Source organism: Diabrotica undecimpunctata, chromosome 1 (genome assembly GCF_040954645.1).
Source record: "Diabrotica undecimpunctata isolate CICGRU chromosome 1, icDiaUnde3, whole genome shotgun sequence".
NCBI classification, from domain to species: Eukaryota; Metazoa; Arthropoda; class Insecta; order Coleoptera; family Chrysomelidae; genus Diabrotica; species Diabrotica undecimpunctata.
The window spans coordinates 121,902,400-121,925,826 of NC_092803.1; the positions used below are offsets into that span (position 1 = coordinate 121,902,400).

At 35.7% G+C, this 23,427-nt stretch overlaps 1 protein-coding gene and 2 pseudogenes across 1 annotated transcript in view; 1 reads left to right on the forward strand and 2 right to left on the reverse strand.

The window, feature by feature from the left end:
* The window catches only part of LOC140431298 (UDP-glucosyltransferase 2-like), a 144,992-nt gene that overhangs the window by 101,534 nt on the left and 20,031 nt on the right, over positions 1–23,427 (reverse strand). The gene's annotated exons all lie outside the window — the stretch shown is intronic.
* Positions 11,011–14,276, reverse strand: LOC140442440 (retinol dehydrogenase 12-like; annotated as a pseudogene).
* Positions 14,127–14,876, forward strand: LOC140442442 (retinol dehydrogenase 13-like; annotated as a pseudogene).

Here is a 23,427-nt window from a genome sequence, read left to right on the forward strand (position 1 = left end):
GCGATTACTATTTTTAAATCGCTGCTATTTTTACTCGCTATTACAATCGCAGTTTTGTTGCGATCCCGTATATAACATAACGGTTAATAGCAGGTAGCGATAGATATTATATTAGCAGCAAAGCTGAACATTATTGGGATAGAAAAAATGATCGTAGTCTTATTGTAGGCATTTTATTTATGAACGCACATGTTATTATAGTTACGAAATTAGCAGTGACGGCGAAGAATTATTATTATGATAAAAATAATGTTAATGATAATAATAATTATTTATTTCTGAAACAACAAAAAATAATTAAATAAAAATAAAATAATCCACATTATGTTTGGGTAATATTGCGAGTCGTTAGTCGTTATCATTGTTAATTTTTTAATTTGAAAGTTGCATGGACAAATTAGTTTTAATTTATCTAATTTTAGCCTATAAGGTACATTAGGTTTTACCTCAATTATATCACTTAATTTTACTGTTTTAAGGTATAATACTAAAAAATATCCAACCAGCATTTTGAATTTTGAGAAAAATGTGCTTTCTCTTTGCCATTATTCTGTGCAATAAACAAAGTAAGGGTATTACTCAATATCATCACAATATTGGTAATTTATATTTAGAAATAAAGTAGAACCTCGATTAACCGAGGTAATTGGGACCGAGAGTACCTCGGATACGGTAAAACTCGGATAACACGGAACGTAACCTAAATATAGTACAATATAAAGACGATTGTTAGGTTAACATAAAAATTGGGACAAACACACATTGTTTTGGTATAAAACGTATTTAATAATACATAACCTTAAACCAGTTGAATCTCAAATACACTACATGTGAATCAATTATCATTTTTAACAAAGAAGTCTTTGATTGTTTTTTGAGTAAGGTTATTACTTCTTTTGCTGGCTGCCTTGTTAGGCCAGCGCCGCAGTCATAATAAATCATTAGTTGTAGCATCATCTTCCTGCTCAATATAGGCCAGTGCTGCCTCGTTAGAGCGTAAGCCATCTATATGAGAGATCCGATCATTGGGCTCATCACATTCCACACTGTAAAAAATATTCGACAGATTAATTTTACAGTACAATGGTTATTAATTTGAGAGACAATAAAATAAAAAAACTTACATTATTTTCTGGCGTATTCAGGACTTTAACAATTAAGTCGTCAGTCAGGATTTGCTCCTCATCTCCGTTGATCCATTCTGAGATGTCGGCTGCGTTAATGGGCTCAGCCATTGGGAGTTGATTGCCAAGCACCACAAGCTCTTCGATTTCAGAACTCGGTTGCTTTTTTACAGCAGCTGCCCGTTCATCAATACCAAAAAGTTTGCGCCATGACTTTCTGATCGTGTCATCTCTATAGTTATCCTTGGCCTCTGAGCACCAGTAAACAACATCTTTAAGTGTGATGAGTTTTAGAGCATTAGTGACACTTAGACCTTCCTCTAATTTCTCCAAAATCATTTTTAGCAGTATCTTTTTGTAATTTCGTTTAAAAGTTTCAAGTACACCTTGATCAAGCGGCTGGATAAGAGAAGTAATATTAAATGGTAAAAATATGGCTCTAATACCATTGCTCACTATTTCGTCATCATCTGGATGAGATCGAGCGTTGTCAAGAACAAGAATAGCCTTGGGAAAAATATTTTTTTTCTTCAGGAAAGATTCAACAATCGGAACAAAATCATCAAAAAACCAATTTTTGAAAATATGTGAGTCCATCCATGCGTTTTTCTGATTCCTATATATGCTGGGGAAGGTGTCCACATTAGTGTTTTTGAAAGCAAGTGGCTTTTTAGGCTTACCAATTAGGACTGGTTTTAATTTCAAACTTCCTGCAGAATTAGCACATGCTAACACTGTAACTCGATCTTTACATTTCTTATAACTAGGAGCTGATGTTTCCTGTCGACTAGCTAAGGTTTTCGTCACAGTTAAAGACTTGATCCGATGTAAGGTTCTCATTCAAAATCAATTTAGAATTTTTTTATTGAAAACTATGCACATTTGCTGAAAGTTTTTCCCCAGATATATTAAGTTGTCTAATTCCATATCGGCTCTTCCATCGCATTAACCACCCAGAACTAGCAGTAAAGGGTTCATCACCATCGCCAAACCTTTTTTTAAAAGCTAGCGGTTTTGCCTGTAAAATAGGTCCGCTCATTGGACTGCCCTTACTTCTCACTTCCGAAAACCATATGAATAATGCATCAAAAGTTTTTTCATATTCACAGTTCTTTAAAGTTTTTCGCTCTGGATTGTAATCACTATTCAAGCTCTTAGCGCGTTATTTTTCTAACTTTGCACTTTTCATCCTCCAGTAACCTTCGGTAACCTCACCAACACTCAAATCAGTAGCTACACTTTTAATTGATTCGCCCTTGTAAAGACGACGAATCGCGTTTAGTTTTATTTCTAAGGACACAACGACACGCTTTCACTTAGCACTAGTTACAGTACAATGACCGCTACCATCCGGTGAATTCTACCACGTGGATTCAACACAGGGCTACCGCTTGAACATTCTGGACTGAATTGCGACGTATTGGACAGCAAGATCAGCAATTATGAAATTATAAAAAAGTAAAATTGTAAAAATCAATATTTTCAGTCTGATTTTTATTTATTGTATTGTTACTAAAATCTTTGTAAGTCGAAAATAAAAGTGTGAGTTCAGTTTTTAAAAAAGTGTTTTTCCCAAGAACATTCATAATTGGCGCAGACTCAGTATGAAGTGGAAGAGTCTTTATAGATCCTCTTCACTTTTAAGTGTTTGTCCACTGTTCCAAGAACCAGCCCCGGGGAAACCGTCTGCAGAGTTCAACCGAGGGAATTAGAAGTTAGAAGCCTTCAGGAGCAAAGGAATGCACATCGGCATCGTCTTTATCCTGTAAGCGATTTTTATCATTACTTAGAATTAGGAAGATTAAATTTTTAAAGAAGTTTTTATTAAATCAGTTTGAGTCCTTAGATTGAATCAGAGCTAGATTAGAAGATAAATTAAACAAAGATTTGAATAGATTAACAGAAAGATTAAAATAATTTAAAAATATCTCCTCTAAGTCCTTACATTGACTTTAGAGTCAGATTCAGAAACTTGTTTAAAGACAAAATTTAATAGCTTAATAAATACTATATATTAATAAACATAGAGATTAATAGATAGAAAAAAGTAGTTTAAGATTGATATATTTATATATTGACTATTGAAAATTTACTATACTGATTTGACTATTGACTATATATATTGAATTTTTTTAAAATATGGCAGTTTCACAATTTGACGTTAAAAATTTTTGCATTCTTCCAAATTTTGACGCAAATAAAAAAAAATACATGAATTTATTAAAGTTTCTACAATACTTCTAAATCATTATTATGACAGACTTAATGCAGCTAGTATACAAAACAAATTCTTGCTTCATGGTATTATTAGTAAATTAACAGGTACAGCCAAAGAAATTATATCTGTATAGGGATGCAAAAGTTGGGATGAAATAAAACACGCATTAATTCAAAATTTTGGAGACCAGAGAGACGAAAATTCGCTTACAAGGGACCTAGTAAATTTAAGACAAGGCTTAACAGAATCTATTATGCAGTTTTATAAAGGTCATGGGACTTTTAAGCTGTATTAATAATTACCTAGAATTAAGTACCATAAATGCCGATATTAAAAGGAGCAAACAAGAATTTTTCCGTCAACAAGCTCTTACAACATTCTTAGCAGGCCTACGAGAACCAATGGTCTCTGTTATCAGAACAATGAGACCAGGAAGTTTAGCCACGGTAATACAATACGTACAGGTAGAAAATAATGTTCGATACCTTCAAAAAAATCAAATAAGTCAACCTTCAACATCAGGAAGAAGCGAAAATTATCAAGAACGCCGCCTTCAGAGACAGCAGATACGTGTACCTATCCAGAAATCATTAAATCAACAGCCAAATTTTGCACCTCCGCGATGGCAGCAACCAATGAGACAATTCTATCCGCATAATCAGTTTCAGCAACCACATCGGCAACAAAACTTCGATCAATTTAGACAAAATTCAAACACTTCAGCACTCAGGACCCAGAACCAGTCAAATGTATGGGCACCCAAACCCGGACAGTCAAAACAGCCTAGACCAACACCTATGAGCGGAATAACAGAAACCACAACCAGAGACCGTCAAAATTTTACACCAAATTACCGAACATAGCCAAAATTCACCGTAGAAGAACTTTACAATATGTAATGCCACGAATATGAGCAAGAAGGGAATGACAACTACAAATACTACGAACCTGAATACTACAATTTTCTACAAGATACATACGAAAATCAACCAATCGAATACGAAGAAAACGTAAATTTTCGAGAGGACCCACCAGAAGAAATCGAAACGTAATTGAACTTCATTCATTTCCCGACAAGAAGGAGCTACCCTACATCGAAATTTCTAGGCCTTCTTTACGACTTTTAATCGATACGGGATCCACAAAGTCATTTCTTAATCCAGAAATAGCTTCTTCATATTTTCCAAGTTACATATATAACATGAACCCTTTGTCGTCACAATTTTTCAAAATTATTCCCAAAAATATTGTGCCGAAATTCCTTCATTTTCAGAATTTAATTCTGACAGCAAAATGAAATTTTATCTCTTTAAGTTCCGCAAAACTTTTGATGGTCTTATTGGCCTCGACAATCTAAAACTCTTCGAAGCCCAATTACACTTTCCCAAATCGCTTCTAGTTACAAAAGATTCTACAATCCTCATTAAATATTACGAAACAAATAAAACACAATTTTATTCCATTCATTTGGAAGCAAATTCTATTAGCCAAGACAAAATTCCTGTCAAAGAAGAAAAAGGAACCATCATTATTCCAACCCAAAAAGTGTAAGGCGTCATAGTACGAGAAGCCCTTACTAACACCGTGAACCACCTCACCTGGACCGAAATTGCCAACTTCACGTCAGACCCCATTCATCTTTCTCTTATGGAACTACTCGAAAGCAAGAAAATAGATTTCAATTCATTCAAGATTTCCATATATATTCCATGGAAACAACCTCCGGACCAGACTACAGACAAGATATCGACGACTTAATTAAAAAAGAACACCTTAACGAAGAAGAAAAGGAACAAGTTCGCCACCTATGCCGAAAATTCTCCGATATATTTCACCAACCACACACTCCTCTCAGCTTTACTAACGAAGTTAAACACCATATCAGAACCAAGGATGAAGAGCCTGTATATACGAAATCATACCGGTATCCCTATGTGCACAAGGAAGAAGCAAATAAACAAATCTCTTCAATGTTAGAGCAAGGGATCATTCGACCAAGTCAATCGCCACGGTCCTCGCCCATTTGGGTCGTGGCAAAGAAACCATATTCATCCGGTAAAATAAAGTGGAGGATAGTGGTAGATTATAGAAAGGTCAATGAGAAGGCAATTGACGACCGTTAAAGAATTTCTCACATTAGCGATATTTTGGACAAATTGGGAAGATGTCAATATTTTACGACCCTCGACTTAGCGAGCGGATTTTAGCAAATCGAGATGGCTGAAGAAGACATTCCCAAAACAGCTGTTAAAAGATTGACTGCGTTACCGGTCCCCTGGGACCGGTGTTCGTTATTATTATATGTTATAAAACACACCCGTATGGAATTAAATTATATAAGTTATCTTCAGTGGATGGTTATACTAACAATATAGTCGTTTATAGTGGTAAAAATACGACTACCAATGTAAATACTGCTCACAGTGAGCAGATAATGTATGATCTTCTTGAACATATTGAATTCGAAAATGGCTACTATCGCTACTTGTATGCTGATAATTATTACTCGAGTTTACCTTTAGCCAAATCATTATTCAAAAAACAAATAATTTATTGGGGAACCCTGAGGTCCAACAGAAGAAGTATTCCCAAAACGGTACCTAAAACAATGAAAAAGGGAGAAATTTGGGGTACACAGAACAATTCCTTACGTATTATAAAATGGATGGACAAACGGCCAGTTCTGATGTTAAGTACTGATCCAACGCATACAACTACTTTAGAACCAACAGGAAAGCGAAACTGGCAACGTGAGTTTGTATTGAAACCAAAGGCAATTATTGATTACAATCAAGCAAAAAAAGGAGTAGACTTTAGTCCACTGAACTGTTCCGTGCTGCAATAAACAAAGTAAAGATAGCCGTGATGATCGCCAACATCCGGAACGGATAGGCACTTTAAGAAGACTTTAGTGATCAGATGAGTTCTTATCATTCCGTTTTAAGAAAAAGTTTAAAATCGTACCGTACTAGCCTTTGAATTTTGGCTTGGAACATTTATTGTAGAATTTAGAAGAAGATTGGCGCAGGAGTTACTTACTACAGCTGCACACGAAAACACCACTACTCAAAAAAGAGTTCCACATACTTTTGTTAAACCGTCAGGACCTGGAAAGAAAAGGAGAAGACAATGCCAACGATGCTATCATAAATTAAGAGAAACACATTCAAGCAAACGGGCAAGTAATATGGTGACAAAAGTAACAAGTTACTGCAATGAATGTCCTGGACAACCAGGAATGTGTTTATCTTGCTTTAATAGCATTCATAAAAATAATCTATTTTTCTGAAACTTGATTGTTTTTTTTAATAACTACGAAAAAATCTTTTATATTCCTGAAACTTTATGTTTTTTTTGTTTAATAACTAAGAACATAAATAATATTTAGTTTACATATTTTTTTTTGTTTTCAAATATCATTTACGCTAATAAAATATTAAGAAGTTTTGATCTTTTAATCTAAATCTGTAAAAAATAGTAAGCTGTCTTGATACTTTAAAATATTCTTAACAGGAAACCTGATCAAAAAACGAATGACAATGGTAAGTTTTAAAATGTTTTTACTGTTAATAACTGATCTTAAAACTCGTATAATTTATATTATAAAACTGTAAAAATGTAAAAACTAATTACGTCACTACCGGTCCCCGACGGTCGGTAACACACCATGTTCGCGTCAAGTTACCGGTCCCGGGGGATCGGTAACGCACTGTTCTTTGGTTGACATATTTTGGGAGCGCAGTCAACCTGTTAATATGGAAAATAGACACTATGAACATTTAACAATACGACAAATGCGAATTCTTAAAAAAGCAAGTTAATTTTCTGGGACACGTAGTCACACAAGAAGGCATAAAACCGAATCCAGCGAAAATTGAAGCAATAGAAAAATATCCAATACCGAAAACGGCAAAATAAATAAGAGGATTTCTTGGACTACTGAGATATTACAGGAAGTTTATTTGAGACTTCGCAAAAATCACAAAACCTCTAACAAGATGCTTGAAAAAAGATGCAAAGTCGAACATACACCCGAATTCGTAGAATGCTTTGAAACGTGCAGAAAATTAATAATGAATGAGCCGTTATTGCAATATCCAGATTTTTCCAAACCGTTTAACCTCACAACAGATGCCAGCAACTTCGCTATCGAGCAATAATTTCCCAAGGACCAGTTGGCAGTGATAAACCAATTACCTTTGCTTTCAGGACACTAAATGAAACCGAAACCAAGTACTCCACAATAGAAAAGGAAATGTTAGCAATGATGTGGGCAACTAAGTATTTCCGACCTTACCTATTTGGAAGAAAATTTAAAATATTTCAGACCATCGTCTCTTGTAATATCTAATTTCCCTAAAGGAACCCAACTACAAACTAGTACGTTGGAGATTAAAATTAAAGTTAGAAGACTTTGACTACGAAATAATTTACAAAAAAAGGCAAAGCTAATACAAATGCGGAAGCACTGTCTCGAATCGAAATACACACAAAGAAAACTAAGGACATCGATTTACAAATTAAGGAAGTCTTTGATGATTTAGTAGACAAGGAAGACGATGGATGGTCAACGACTAATAATCCAGATGCAGATCGAATAATCGACGAGATTGTAGAAGAAACAGCAACAGAATTAATTCCAGAAAACATTCCAGAAGACACTGTTGAAAACGAAGATCAAAACATCCCAGAAGACATTGTTGAAAACTAAGATCAAATCATGGATGAATACGGAAATGAAACAATACATACAGCAGTAGAAAACCCAATTCTTGGTATACCTATTTCGGAAAAACCACTTAACTTCTACAATAACCAAATTATAGTCAAAATCGTCAACTAAAATCCATAACATCCAGCAATTGTACAAACCTTTTTGAATAAAAGGCGTTATCCTATCCAGCTATCGAAAGATCAGTTAAAAGCTGATACTATAAAAATTTTTAAGGAACACCTCAATCCGAAAAAGAAGTATGCAATTTTATTTAAAGCAGACGAAGAAATTTTTGCAGAAATTTGCGAAATTATCAGGAAAACCTACAGGAAGATGTTAACCTACAAAAACAACAAAAAAAAATTATAAAAAAATATCATAAAGAAAAAACGAACCATAAAGAAATAGCTGAAACAGAAAGTTAAATAAGAAAACGATATTACTGGTCTAATATGAAGGACATAGAAAATATCATAAACTTTTGCAATCTATGTCAAGAAAATAAATACGACAGACTTCCTTCCAAACCAAAATTTATGGTTACACCAACTGCCACTAAACCACTGGAAATAGTTCACATTGATTTATTCCAGGCTAATGGACAGAAGTTTCTAACCATAATAGACGCATTTTCAAAGTATGGACAAGCCTACCCAATAAAAGGAGGAAATAAAATCAATGTACTCAACGCCATATTGATTTTTATAACACATCATGGACTCCCAACAATGATAGTAGCCGATAATGGTACAGAATTTCAAAATGGAGTAATAGAAGAATTTGTAGACTCTCATAAAATCTCAATCCACTATACGACACAAGAGAATCCGCAATCCAACGGGATGATTGAGAGATTTCATTCTACATTAATCGAACATCTTCGAATCCTAAGGAACACCAAAGCAAAGCTCACGATAAAAGAACACATGCTACACGCTATTATTGGGTACAATAATTCCATACATTTAGCAACAAAGTTAAGACCCATTGACAAATTAAACGGACATATCGACGCAAAAGATCCGTTTGACATTGACATAAAGAAAGTAATACTGAGCAATTATATCCAAAATCGTAGAGAGATAACAAAGGAATTATACAAGGAAGTAAACTAACATATTATAAAAGAGAATAAAAATAAAGTCATCGAAAATAGAAACAAATCGAGACAAGACCTTATTACGTATAAATCAAGCACAAAAATCTATACACGAAAAACGGGTACCAGAAATAAATTAGTTCCGCGCTATTCCGCAAAACAAATAAAAAGGAATAACAAAGTGACTGTAAGTTCGCAAGAAAAACATAAAACATCAACCTAAAACAAAAACTAATTCTGAACCTTCCCCTCAGGATCACCCTGAGGATGGGAGAGGAAGTGAAGATCAAAGACCTGAAGGACAACCTAAGAATAGTTCCCCTCAACCTTGGACAAGCAAAGATTTATACTAGTACACACGATTTTATACACTTTTTCAAACTACTGCCAATAAAGGAAGAATTGGACAGAATTGAACTTCAGTACGATGCAGTGACCATAGCAATTCAAAATGGCCTTAGCCATCCGTATGTTAGCAGTTTACAAAATTTCGACCAGGCTCTTAGATACCAATTAAAATCAGCTCAAGAAAAATTCTCAACAATTTACCCCTATAACAGAACAGGAAGAGGGCTAATTAATAAACTAGGAAGCATTATCAAAGCAATTTCTGAAAATCTAGATGAAGATGACGCAGAAAAATACAACAATGCGATAGAAACCTTACAGACGAATCAGGAAAATCTTATAAATCATCTTAATCGTCACATTAGTTTGAACAAGAAGATTATAAAAGAGTTTAACGAAACTATCACATCACTAACACACAACCAAGAAATAATATCAGATTATCATTTATTTCCTATGCCTACCGCAAATTCTACTAAAATCATTCCTCCTGAGCCATATCTTCTCATAAACGAAAAATCCTTTCAATATTTGGAAGAACCATGTGCCCGAATCGACACAAGATATCTTTGCGAAGAGGAAACAATACTAGAAGCAACGAAAACTGACGACTGTATCAACCAAATCCTGCAGTTGAGCACCCAAGAAGCTTTTTGCCAATACACCCCCGTCCAAAATCGAGATGTCATCATACAAAGATTATTATCAGATTCCCACTATATAGGAATATTTCCCGAATCAACCAAAATTACAACTCGATGTTCTACAACAAAAATTTTGTGCCTAAAAGGAACTTATCTCATAAATCTTCCGCCCAGATGTGAATTCAAAACCCCAATCCAGAGTTACATAAATTCAAGGTCAACCATCCCAGAGGAACCGCTAATGCTTCCCAAAATTAGTACCATAGATATTCAAACAACGATTAAATTCAAACCATTAAGGATAGATCACATCCCCTTAGACAAACTGCATGAACTCTCTAAGGAAGAGGAACATCTAGAGACAATTAACCCGAAATTATGGAACCATAGCCATAACCATTTCTGGATGACTCCTTTATATATTTTTATTACAATTATGTACCTCTATGCATGTTACAGGTATAAAACAAATAACAAAAAACCCAACTCTAGCGACAAAACTCCAGAAGAGGTTAACTCAATAGTTCTGTTCGTCCCTCATAAAACTTCTTCAGGAGATGGAGTATTTACAGTACAATGACCGCTACCATCCAGTGAAATCTACCACGTGGATTCAACACGGGGCTACCGCTTGAACATTCTGGACTGAATTGCGACGTATCGGACAGCAACATCAGCAATTATAAAATTATAAAAACACCATATAAAAATCAATATTTTCAGTCTGATTTTTATTTATTGTATTGTTATTAAAATCTTTGTTGGTCGAAAATAAAGGTTTTAATTGCGAGTTCAGTTTTTAAAAAAGTGTTTTTCCCAAGATCATTAATAATTCACTCATTGCACTTATTACACACACGCTATTAACAGTAGTAAAACAGATCACTGATCTACAAACACGCACTTGAAAGAGTAAACAAAGCACTAACACTGCTACTTACAGTCAAACAAGATGGCGTCTTGTGGGAGACCGACTCACGGACGGTTCCGAATAGTACAGTTGGCTAAACACGAACTCCCACGTATGTATCCACTCCAGTGCACGTGTTGCTGTTGCGTTAAGTTAAGGCGCTTAACATCGCTTGTTTATTTGGACGTGATACTTTCTCATTAAAATTTATAAATTTATAAAATTCATATTAGGATGGCCTCGGTTAACCCGGAATCTGGGTTAACCGGAAATCGGTTAACCGAGGTTCTAAAAAAATAGCATTTTTGTTTTCTTATCACTGAGTCTAGTTCTTCTTTCATTTAGTACCTGCACAGCTTTTGAAAGCAGCTTTTCACAAGGCACTGAGAAAGCCAGAGCACATAATTTTTCTTGTGCTATTATTGATAAAGTGGGATAGTGCATAGTGGTATTTTTGTTCGCGCCACCAGTTTAAGGGATTTTCATTTCTTGGTAAAATTTCATCCTACAAAAAATCTTTGTACCTCGATAATGGCACGAGATTTGCTGGTTCCCCTAGGTTGAGCTACTGTCACAAACTTGTCGAAAAATCTCCAGATTGAGAGTTCATCACTATCAGTGGAAATAGTGAATTTTGTTTCAGGGCATAAATCTGTTTCTGAAATATTTTTTTACGAAGTCTTTCTGCATATATTTCTGAAACTGCTGCTATAATACATTGTTTGGCATTCTCACCTGAATTTATTTCAGAAAATCCAAACGTTTTAAATCTTGGATATAAAAATGTTGAAATAATTAAAGCTTTATTTTTCTCCACATTTCCTAGCCGCTCAGATAAGCCAGCCAGAAAAGTTCTTAGAACTTCGTTAATCGGTTGGGAAAAATCTTTTTTTATTAAATTTCTGTAAACGTTTATCAAACCATTAGACATGGGAATTACTAATGTATGTGCCATGCAATCAAAATGATTTCAGTTTAATTTAGAAATTATTGCATTTTTAATATTATTGACATTATCAGAAACTGCAAGCAATATTTTGTTTTTTATACCCCAAGCCTCTACAATTCGCTGAAGCTCTTTCGACAAATTCTCTGAAGCGTGAGCTACAACAATAGCACTATATTCTAACAGAACAGAGTAAAACTTAAAATTACTATTGTTACGATAAATATTGACTCATAAAACTGTAAACATATTATTTCTAATTCTATTCTATTCTAGTAAGTTCGCCGCTCAGCTGAAAAACCTGTCTTCCTTCCAATCTTTTCGATGTGGGTCGCCGTCCGAATTCGAAGGGATTCTCGATTAACGATATTTTATATTTAAAGAGGGAATTTTGTTGAAAACAGTTAGTTCTAGTTGTAGTTCTCAATGTCGAGTTTAAATTGTAAGCCGGAAATAAATTTAAATAAATATTGTGAAATAAATTAGTAAATATTGTAATAAAGACTTTAATAAACTTGTAAGTGTTATAAATGTAGACCCTTTTATAATAAATAAAGACAATAAATTTGATTGAATAAAAATATTACGATGGTGTCCAGAAGTGAATATATAAAATAAATTGTGAAAATGGCTACGATTTATGAGCTCACAGTTACGAATTTAAGAAGACATCTCGAGAATAGAGAATTAGCTTCTACCGGAAAAAAGGCTGATTTAGTCCAACGACTAAAGAACGCCTTGGAGGAAGAGGGTTTAGACCCGGAAACTTATATATTCGAAGATAAACATGATTCTGTCAACTCGTCGATTTCGAAATTAGAGAACAAAGTTTCTGGTGACATCGCATTATTAGAGAACAAAGTTTCTGGCGATATTTCGAAAGTTTCCGGCGACATCGCTTCTTTAGAAAACAAAGTCTCTAACGAGATTTCTTCTCTGGACCAGGTTGCTGCCGATATGTTGGCCTTCGAAGAAAAGATGTGGAATATATTTAGTAAACATCGTTAAGGCTAGTTTACTATCTGCAAACGCAACGAGCGGTGCAGAATTCTTTCCGAAATCGAGGTCTAGTTTACCATTAAAATGAGCTAAGGCTGATATATTGATCACCCTACCATTATCAGATTTTTTTAACAACGGTCATAGTAAATGTGTCAATAAAAATGGTCCTAAGTAATTAGTTAAAAAGGTTTCACCCCCATTTCCCCCAAATTTTCCAATTTCTTTTGAATTATCTCGTATGATTCCATCGTTATTTATAAGAATATCAATCTTGGCGTATTCATCGTTAATCTGGTCGACGAAACTGCGAATACTCGAAAATTCTGATACATCTAGCAATTTTACTTGTATTTTTGCGTCGCTATTGATCCATTTGATTCTTTCCAAAGCTCTTAAACCTTTTTCGCCATTTCTGACGGCCAGGATAACGCTTGTCCCTCTTTTAACCAATTCCTTGGCTGTTTCAAATCCAACTCCCACAGAACTGCCAGTTATAATGACAGTAGTTTTTCCATCAATTCTTACTGGACTTTCAGAGTATGTACCAGCGACATAGAATCTTATTGCACTGATAATACTAATTGTTGCGTAGCGCAACCTAAAATTATGATCCAAATGACGAACACCCTTTTTTAAAAAATACTACTTTTAGTTTTAAGTCGAGTTGTACCCGAGAATGCACGATAGATGTTGCATATACTCTTTGCACATAATTGCGAGATTATCACGTATTCTCTTCTCAATTTTATTAGAAAAAAACATCAGTCATTGTGTCACTGTCACATTTGATTAATAAAAAATTAATTCGCTCATTTTTCAACACACAATGTTCAATTAACGCAAAATAAAGTTTCTCAAGTAGTAAGATGTTTTTTAAAGTGTAATACGGGAAGTGTGATCGCCAAATGTAAGGTAACACATTTTAATTAATTAATAGATATAATTAGAACCAGATCGAAGGAACTGCCCCAACAGGCAGTGAGCAACACGTCAGGAGGAGAAGATAAAATCCCCCGGTGTTCTACACTAATAATTAAAGAGATAATGTAAGGCCACCAACTATTTGTAAACGTCTCGAAGTCGCTCATTAAACTGTCCATAATTTGATTTAATTTTATAAAATGTCCAAACAAGCCTTAAATTTTATTCACTACATCAGTCACAGAAAGGAAATATGTAGTAAGCCCTTCTATATTTTAAATATAATTTGATTGAAAATAAGCGGAAGTTCTATTTGAATAAAATGAAATCATTCTTTGAAGGCTTCTATCATAAACGTCAATAAGATTAGTTGACTAATCTTATTGACGTTTAATATATTAGGACCATTTTTATTGACACATTTACTATTACCGTTGTTAAAAAAATCTGATAATGGTAGGGTGATCAATATATCAGCCTTAGCTCATTTTATTGGTAAACTAGACCTCGATTTCGGAAATAATTCTGCAACGCTCGTTGCGTTTGCAGATAGTAAACTAGCCTTAACGATGTTTACTAAATATATGGCACAGCTTCACAATGGTACAAAAATTTTACATTCAATTCCTTATCACCTGGTTTAGTACGGAACACAGGACACATCAAATTATTCTAATTTAGGAACTTCTTTTTTAACGAAATTTGCCGTTTGGCCTTGGCTGTGGTTATTTTTGAAAACGTCCTACCAGGGTAGCCAAACTGTCATTTATCTCGCTGTGGAACCCAAATTGCACAGAGTATCAGGTTGCTACATTAGCGACTGTGAGATTAAAGAGCCCGCAGATATCGTCAACGACTTAACAGCTTGCAAATCTCTTTACGAAGCTTCGTGCAAAGTTGTCGAATGTAAAACTGAAGATTGCACATTTACAAAAAGATGTGGAAATTGATGAAAAGGAAGATGGAGGAAACAGAAGCAGCAGAGAGGGGAAACAATCCAATTACAGTAGAGACAAAAGAAAAAGAGACGAAATGTAAGTTGGAAACACGACCGAAATTTGAAGGAAGTGGAGGTTCTGTTCATGTTAAAGTCCCAACTTTCGACGGAAAATCGTCATGGAACAACTACATGAAACAGTTCGAATCAGCTGCAAGAACGAATGGATGATCTGAAAAAGAAAAGGCTGTAAACCTGACTATCGCTCTTCAAGGAGATGCCTTGGATGTACTTCAGACCATAGCCGTAGAGGAGACGGATGATTTAGAACAACTTAAGAAGAGGTTAAATATGCGACATGGCCACGAACATTTGAAGCATGTATATCAGTGGCAGCTTAAAAATCGAAGACCGAAGACACATGAACCTCTTCAAGAATATGAGGTAGATATTGTCAAATTAGTACGATATGCTTATCCAACAGCTCCCGAAGACATGATGGAAAAATTGGTCGTTCAAACATTAATTGATGGTCTTCGTGATCATGAAATGCAGAGAACACTGCGATTAGCTCGTCACAAGACGCTGGTTGATGTCTTATCCGCCGCCCTCGAATACGAGTCAGCTACGCAGGCCTCTGGTGGGTACAGTAAAGATAGGACTGTAAAAGAGGAAGGAGATGAAGATAAACTTGACCAGCTCGTTAATATGATGAAAAGTATTACATGCAAGAAAACAAAGACCATAAAATCCAAGGAACTCACCATCAGGAAAACTAGAACGAGTCAGCCTTAGGGGGGCAGCTTCGACCCGGAATTTTTCCAAAGACCCTCTCATACTAATATCTTCTTTGAAATGTCGTGAAGATAGTGTATATGTAGATGGAGAAATAAATGGTAAAAGGCATACGTTGTTGGTGGATACCGGAGCGACCAAAACCATTATACGCCCGACAGTTCTAAACAGTCGTAAGAAACTGTTACTAACGAGGTTGAGACTTCGGACCGCTACAGGTGAAAATGCCAACATTCATGGAGAAATCCAGGTACAATTGGGAATTGGAGCAGAAAAGTTCGTCCATACTGTTATAGTTGCTGACATCGAAGAGGATGTTATATTAGGAATGGACGTAATGAATATGCATGGATTCTAATTGGATTTTAAGAATAAGGTAATCAAAGTTGGCAACGAGGAGGTATTTCTTCATCCACATGATGACAACACTGTGCAAGCAGCCATTAAAGAAGACACAGTAGTGCCTGCGAGACGTGAAACGATCATAGTAGCGCGGCTAGAGGGAATTGTGGACGAAGGGACACCTGTTATAATGGAGCCTTGGAACCATGACGATGAGGTTGGCCGTGAAATTCCTGTGAGACATATCAATATCAATGACTACCCAGTGACCATTAAGAAAGAGACAAAAGTAGGAACTTGTGTACCTGTGACATCCATAATCCGTCAGGCGACAACATCTGATAATTCCGACGACAAATTCGACCAAATGGTTGCAGTTGCTGGACAGTCTCTAAATCAGATTGAAAAAAGGAAATTAAGGGAATTTCTTTGGCAGTATCGTGATATTTTCGTACCGAAAGGAGGAAAGACGGGAAGAAAACCGTTGTTAAGCATAAAATTGAAACTGGTAATGCTAAGCCAATTCGTCAAACTGCTCGACGATTACCACAGGCGAAAAGAGAGGAAGCTGAAACGATCCCCGAGGAAGACGGGGTGATAGAACCTTCTACGAGCCCATGGGTCTCTCCGGTGGTCCTGGTGAAGAAGAAAGACGGAACGACGAGGTTCTGTGTGGACTACCGTTTGCTGAACAACGTTACCAAGAAAGATAGTTATCCTCTGCCTCGGATCGACGACACATTGGACACATTGGCTGGAAGTAAATTGTTTTCTACTTTGGATTTAAAGTCTGGATACTGGCAGGTAGAAATGGACCCAGTAGATAAAGAGAAGACAGCCTTCACCACAGGATCTGGATTGTGGCAATTCAACGTTATGCCATTTGGACTTTGTAATGCTCCTGTGACATTTAAGAGGCTTATGGAAAATGTGTTGATAGGGTTATCTTGGAAAACATGCCTGGTTTATCTAGATGACATAATCGTCTCGGGGGAGACATTTGAAGATCATCTGAAGAATTTAGAAGACGTTTTTAATCGAGGTAAAGCTGCCCAATTGATGTTAAATCCCAAGAAGTGCCAGCTATTTCAAGCTAAAATTATCTGAGTCATATAGTCAGTAAAGAAGGAGTGGCCGTAGATGAGGGAAAAATCGATTCCATTAAGGAATGGCCAGTACCAACAGACAAACATCAAGTGAGAAGTTTTCTTGGATATTTATTCTTTCAGAGGAAGCAAGAGATTATCGCTAGGATACAGACTATCAAAATGCCTTTGAGACCTTGAAAAAGCATTTAATCACAGCACCAATTTTAGGATATCCACTGCCAGAAGGAGAGTTCATCTTAGATACAGATGCAAGTAATGTGGGAATAGGAGGAGTGCTATATCAGATTCAAGAAGGATAGGAAAGAGTCCTTGGATATTTTAGTAAAGTTCTTTCAAAACCTGAGCGGAATTATTGCGTCACGAGAAGAGAACTTCTAGCAGTAGTGACATCAGTAGAGCACTTCTATCAATACCTCTATGGAAGAAGTTTTTAATCCGAACCCACCATGCTGCCCTTAAGTGGTTGATGCAGTTTAAGAATCCAGAGTTAGGCACAGAAACGCTGATTCTCTTTCCAGAAGGCCATGCCCAGCAGAGTGTTCCCACTGCAACAAAACGGAATCCAAGGAAGCAGCAGTGCTAAGAACAACGATGGTCAACGACGATTGGACGCCTACTAAGATACGGGAAGGACAAGAGAGAGATCCAGTTATACAAAAAATTCGAAAATGGAAAGAGGAAAACCGTCGACCACCTCGGCAAGAAATATCAAACCTATGCTCAGTAGTTAAGACATATTGGGTCCAGTGGGACTCATTTATCATAGAAGATAGCTTGCTCAAACGAGTACTGGAAAATGATGACGGTTCAGAGAAGGGAAGACAGTTGGTGATCCCAAAGAGCAGAATAGCCGAAGTACTTCGTCAGTTACACGACAGTCCATGACGAGGGCATTTCGGTGTAAAGAAAACCATTCAGCGAATTTGGGAACGGTTTTATTGGATGAACAGTTCCGACGACGTTAAGGACTGATGTAAGAAATGTACTATTTGTGCTACAAGTAACGGGAATCACCGAAAAAGGAGAGCTCCTATGAGACAATATAATGTTGGAAGGCCGTTTGAAAGAATAGCTTTGGACATCGCTGGGTCATTTCCAGAAAGTGAAAATGGAGGCACGTACATGTTGGTAGTAATGGATTACTTCACTAAGTGGGTCGAGATGTACGCACTTCCAGACCAGAAGGCCGCCACCGTTGCAGATAAGTTGATCCAAGAATATATCAGCCGATTTGGAGTGCCCTTGGAGATCCATAGTGACCAAGAAAGGAACTTCAAAAGCGATCTATTCCAAGGAATGTGTGATAGACTATGCACGAAGAAAACAAAAACTACAGCGTATCATCCGCAATCGGATGGTATGGTAGAACGGATGAATAGGACAGTTGGCAAGTATTTGACAAAGATGGTGTCCGATCATCAGCGAGACTGGGACCAATATCTTCCGTTCTTCACAATGGCCTACATATCTGCTGTTAACGAAACAACAGGCCAGACACCAGCCACGGTCCTATTCGGACGCGAGATGCGACTACCTTGTGATCTAGAGTTTGGGTGTCGACCTGGAGAAGATGTAGCAGGTGAAGATTATGTGATCGAATTACGAGGAACAGTGGACAATGTACACGAGTTGGTCCGTTCCCATCTTCAAATCGCTAGCGACCGAATGAAGAAACGGTACGATACGCAAGCCGAAACGGGGTGCTTTAAGAAGAACGATAAAGTCTGGAACGATAATCCCAAAAAAGCGAAAAGGTTGTTCTCCCAAGTTGCAGCAGTTTTGGGAAGGTCCATACCATATTATGGAGAAGATCAACGACGTCATCTACCGAATAAGCAAGATTCCGAGGGAAAAGCCGATGATAGTACACTATAACCGGCTGACGTCTTTCGAAGGTGACCACGACGTAGATGTAGAAGTGGAAGTAAACCAAGTCCAACATGTGTCTGACCTCACGTTTGAGGAATTCATGGAGGCCTATCGAGGTACCGGTAAAGCAAGACATGGTGTTACCACTGAAGAAAAGCAAGATCTACTCGCGCTTCCCGATGACTACTCGATAGTCCTTACCATCCCGGCCAGTATCAAAGGCGCACCAGGGTTAACATCCGTCTTTCGAAGGAAGTTGGGTCGAGTTGCAGAACTTCAATGCCAAGTTCCAGCTCCCGGGAAAGTCTTGAAACTCTAAGATGCATTACGTTACCTTTTCTACCTGGTAACAAAAGACACTGTCCGTGCCCAACCTACTTAACGAGATGTATGGGAAGCCTTACTTTAATTGAAAGAGCACGTACTAGAGTCCGACGTGCAAAAGTTAGCCATGCCAAAGTTAGAGGGCCGCCAATTAGATTGGACGGTTATCCGAAGTATGGTGGAGGAGATCTTTAAAGACACCGAAGTCCAGGTGTTAGTCTGTTGCAATCCGCATGGTTACTTGTGCGAAGAGAAAACCGTCCCTTGTCATTTTTATACAACTGGAAGTTGAAAAAGATGGTCCCGTTGCCGATACCAGCATACCGTTCCAATTTCAGTCCAGTCCCGACAAGGTTCCAGGAGGAACCATCTTTTAAGAGGGGGGCAATGTTAGGATAAATCTTATGACTCATAAAACTGTAAACATATTATTTCTAACCCTATGGAGAAAGTGTTCCTTTTGTGTGGAGCAATATTTTCGCTCATACGGAATCGGCCGACGTAATAGTGCAAGTCTGCACGTGTGTGATCAATTTACACAACGGTTTAATAAACGTTCTCCAAGTAATGCTGTAATTTTGAAGGTTGTTGAAAAGTTTAGAAATACAGATAATGTATTGTGGCAACGAAAAGGAAACTAAGGACGTCCCAGGACAGTTAACAACAACGATAACCATGAACGTGTTTTTGAGCGAATCTTGGATAATTCGAAAGCCAGCCAAATAAGAACAGCGTTGCATCTTGGCTTAAAACGAACTTCCTTGCAAAGAATCCTGAAGGAGCTGGATGCATTTTCGTATGTGGTTCAGATACATAAACAATTACATCCCAGGGATTATCACAGAAGAGTGGAATATTGTGCCAGAATTCTTGCATTACAGTATGAAAATCCTGAATTTTTGAAAAATGTATAGTTTTCAGACGAAGCAAATTTTCATTTGTCAGGCCATGTAAATCGTCTCACAAATCAATTTCTTTGATTCTGTAATAAATAATGCTTCACTTATGGTATCGTATGGTACATTTATTTAAAACAAACTAGATACTCATGATTTGGTTTATTAGTTATCAAGTACAATACTAGATAGTACTCAGTTGACGTTGACAATATTAACCTCGACCATTCTCTTGATTCTTCATTCTTAACAATAATGATAATGCTATTTGTTAATTGATACACGTTATTTAATAAGTTTTCGACTACATTGCAAATTTCACTAGGTCAGAATGTGTCCTCGTTACAACGATATTTTCAATGTCGTAAACAAACAATATATTTTCGCAAATGTGTGTCACGTTATTAAAAAAGATTACTTGGATCTGATGATGCTTAATTAAATCCCGTTATATCCCTATCCCTCAGAAGAAAAAATTTCTGAGTGCTGTTTCGCTTTCAATCAAATACATGAACTGTTTTTACTCTTCCCTTCCGAAAGAAGAAAATTTTTCGTGTCATCATCAACTGATTACTGTACATATATACATTATTTACATTCACTATTTACCTATATATATTTATACAAATTTTGGTACATATTTTCTTATATTTAGTAAAAAAAAAAATTTATTTTTTAAATTTAGTAACCTAACCTAACATCAGCATATTGTAAGGTTACCCTGATTGTTCCCTTGTAATATGCTATTTATTATCTTTCATTATGCCTTATGTTATTTATTAGCTTAATATTTTACCTACGTATTTTTTTTACCTTATTGTTAATGTTATTATGTGCACATAATATTTACAATAATATTTACATATTAAATCAAAATTACAATAATTAAATTTTATATTAATTATTGGTACCAAGTAATAGTTTTGTTTTCACTTTTCGTATACACGATTAATCACTTTGACATCTCACAATAAAGTTTTGCCGTTTTATCCATTTATTCATTTATCCCTATTTCTTTTGTTTAACTACTATACAGTCTAACATTTTCTTTTGTTATACATATTTTAAATATATATTGTACGAACTTAAAAGTATATTTACACATTATATTCATTTAAATATATTTTTATATTATTTGCATTCAAAAGTACATTTATATATTACGAGTATATTCATTGACTCTTTTTACAGCAATGCCAAGTACTGCTTCCTTAATAATTATTCTAGCCATAAACTCTGTGCTTTGGTCTGCTATTATTTTTCTGGGTACTCCATACCTCAAGATAAATTTTCTACCAATGATTTGGCTACTGTTTGGGCTTATTTTATTCTGTATTCCATGTAATAAATAATCTTCTGCACTCACATTTGTAAGCCAAAATCTCGACATGTCTCCTAATGCTATTCCTGAAGCATAAATCCTTAAAATAAATTTGTTTTTCTTCGATAAATCGGGGAATTCCATATCCGGGGCTTATTAGATATATCTTGGGCTTATTAAATGCTTCTTGACATTCAGTAGTCCATTAAGCTTTACTTTCTTCCTAGATAATCTATTACGTGGTGCGGCTATTTCCGCAAAATTGCGTTTTTTGCATTCTGAGGTGTAGGATACTGTTTATTCGAAAACTTATGTCCTAAGAGTTCCTCTTCTAGAAAACATGAACATATATCTGTTCATCGATTTTTCTTCTCTGTCAAAAAAAATTCCATACTTGTTAGTTCTTCTTGCATCGTAAATAAAATTTTAAATATACGGATGATAATAAAATATTTACCCTGGTCAGTTATATTGTACTCATTTCATATTTTATGGGCATGCTTACTACGTACATTCCAACTCTATCATTAACCTAATATCATTATGTAATGTTTATATTAGGTACGAATACTGTGTTTGCTGTTGTGATAAAATATTATAGGTACGGTTTTTTTTTTGTTTGGTTTCTCGTCTCTTTTGCTTTGTGCATATGGGTCTTTTCCCAAATAAAAAACATCTGCATATTTGGCACTGTTTTCTATAGGCCTATTTCTTCAAATATTGATGGTTTTTACTGTGCTTAATAGTCATTCGACTCTTTTTTACTCTTTGCTTTGTTTCTTTCATATAAAATATATAAAATTTTTCCTGGTTTTGTATCTTCGGAATAAAACTTCTAATTTATATTTCTCGATTATTTACATTTATAATTCCTATAGCTAACATACCCTTAATCGGTTTATCTATTGATCCTTCTGTAAATTCCTTCGCAACTTCTTGTTTCTATATTACTGTAACTGTTTCTTCTGTTTTTCAGTTTGATCTCGAAATTAATTTAGTCAAATATGTAATAATACTGACATATACTTTTCAAAATAATCTGTTCATCATTTTTCGCCTTTGTGCGTACTTAATTTACTTAACATATTTTCTTCTCTTGCATATAAATACAATAATCGTAGGGAATCGTCTTTCATTGTGACAAACTTCTTTTTCAATATTTTTCCATTTACTTCATTAAAAAAAATCATAATTCCAAATTCGTTTCTCCATTTTATTCCATTATGTAATTACTATATTGTCGTGCTGGAGCCGCAGGACTCTTAGCGGGTTGGGATTCAAGTACCACCCTAGCTTATCCTCTTAGCAGCCTCCTGCTCGACGTAAGTTTCAACCATTAAGGTCGAACCATATGCAGTTTGCCTACATTTCTGTCAAAAAATCTACTTCTGGCACTGTATTCGTATTCGCATGCGGTGGGAAATATGCTCTCGCTGTGCCTCTATTTCTGTGGTATCTCACCTGTGTCCATTGATTATTCTTTCTTTTTCGTTGTGATTGCCTCTGTTTCTATAAAATCTATTACGATATATCCTCGTATTATGTCTTTCATATTCACTTATATTTTCATAATTTTTGTTCCTATATTCTTTTCTTCCTTCGAATTTATTTTTATAATATCCATATATTGCATTCTTACCTTCTTTTCTCATATCAAAATCGTATTTGTTCCTGTAATTTAACACTATTCCTTGTGTGCTATCTTCTGTCTCGTCGATCATTAAAAATTTGGACATTACCTCTTGTGGGGTTGTAAAGTTGTCTGCCTCTAATATTAGCTTGGCTTTGTCTGTGCTGGCATTACGTTTCATTGTAGCCACTACTGCATTTGTTATGTATTTCTGAGCCAAATCTTCTGGCATTCCCTCTGCTATGTATGCCACTTTTAGTTGTTCGGCTAGTTCGTCA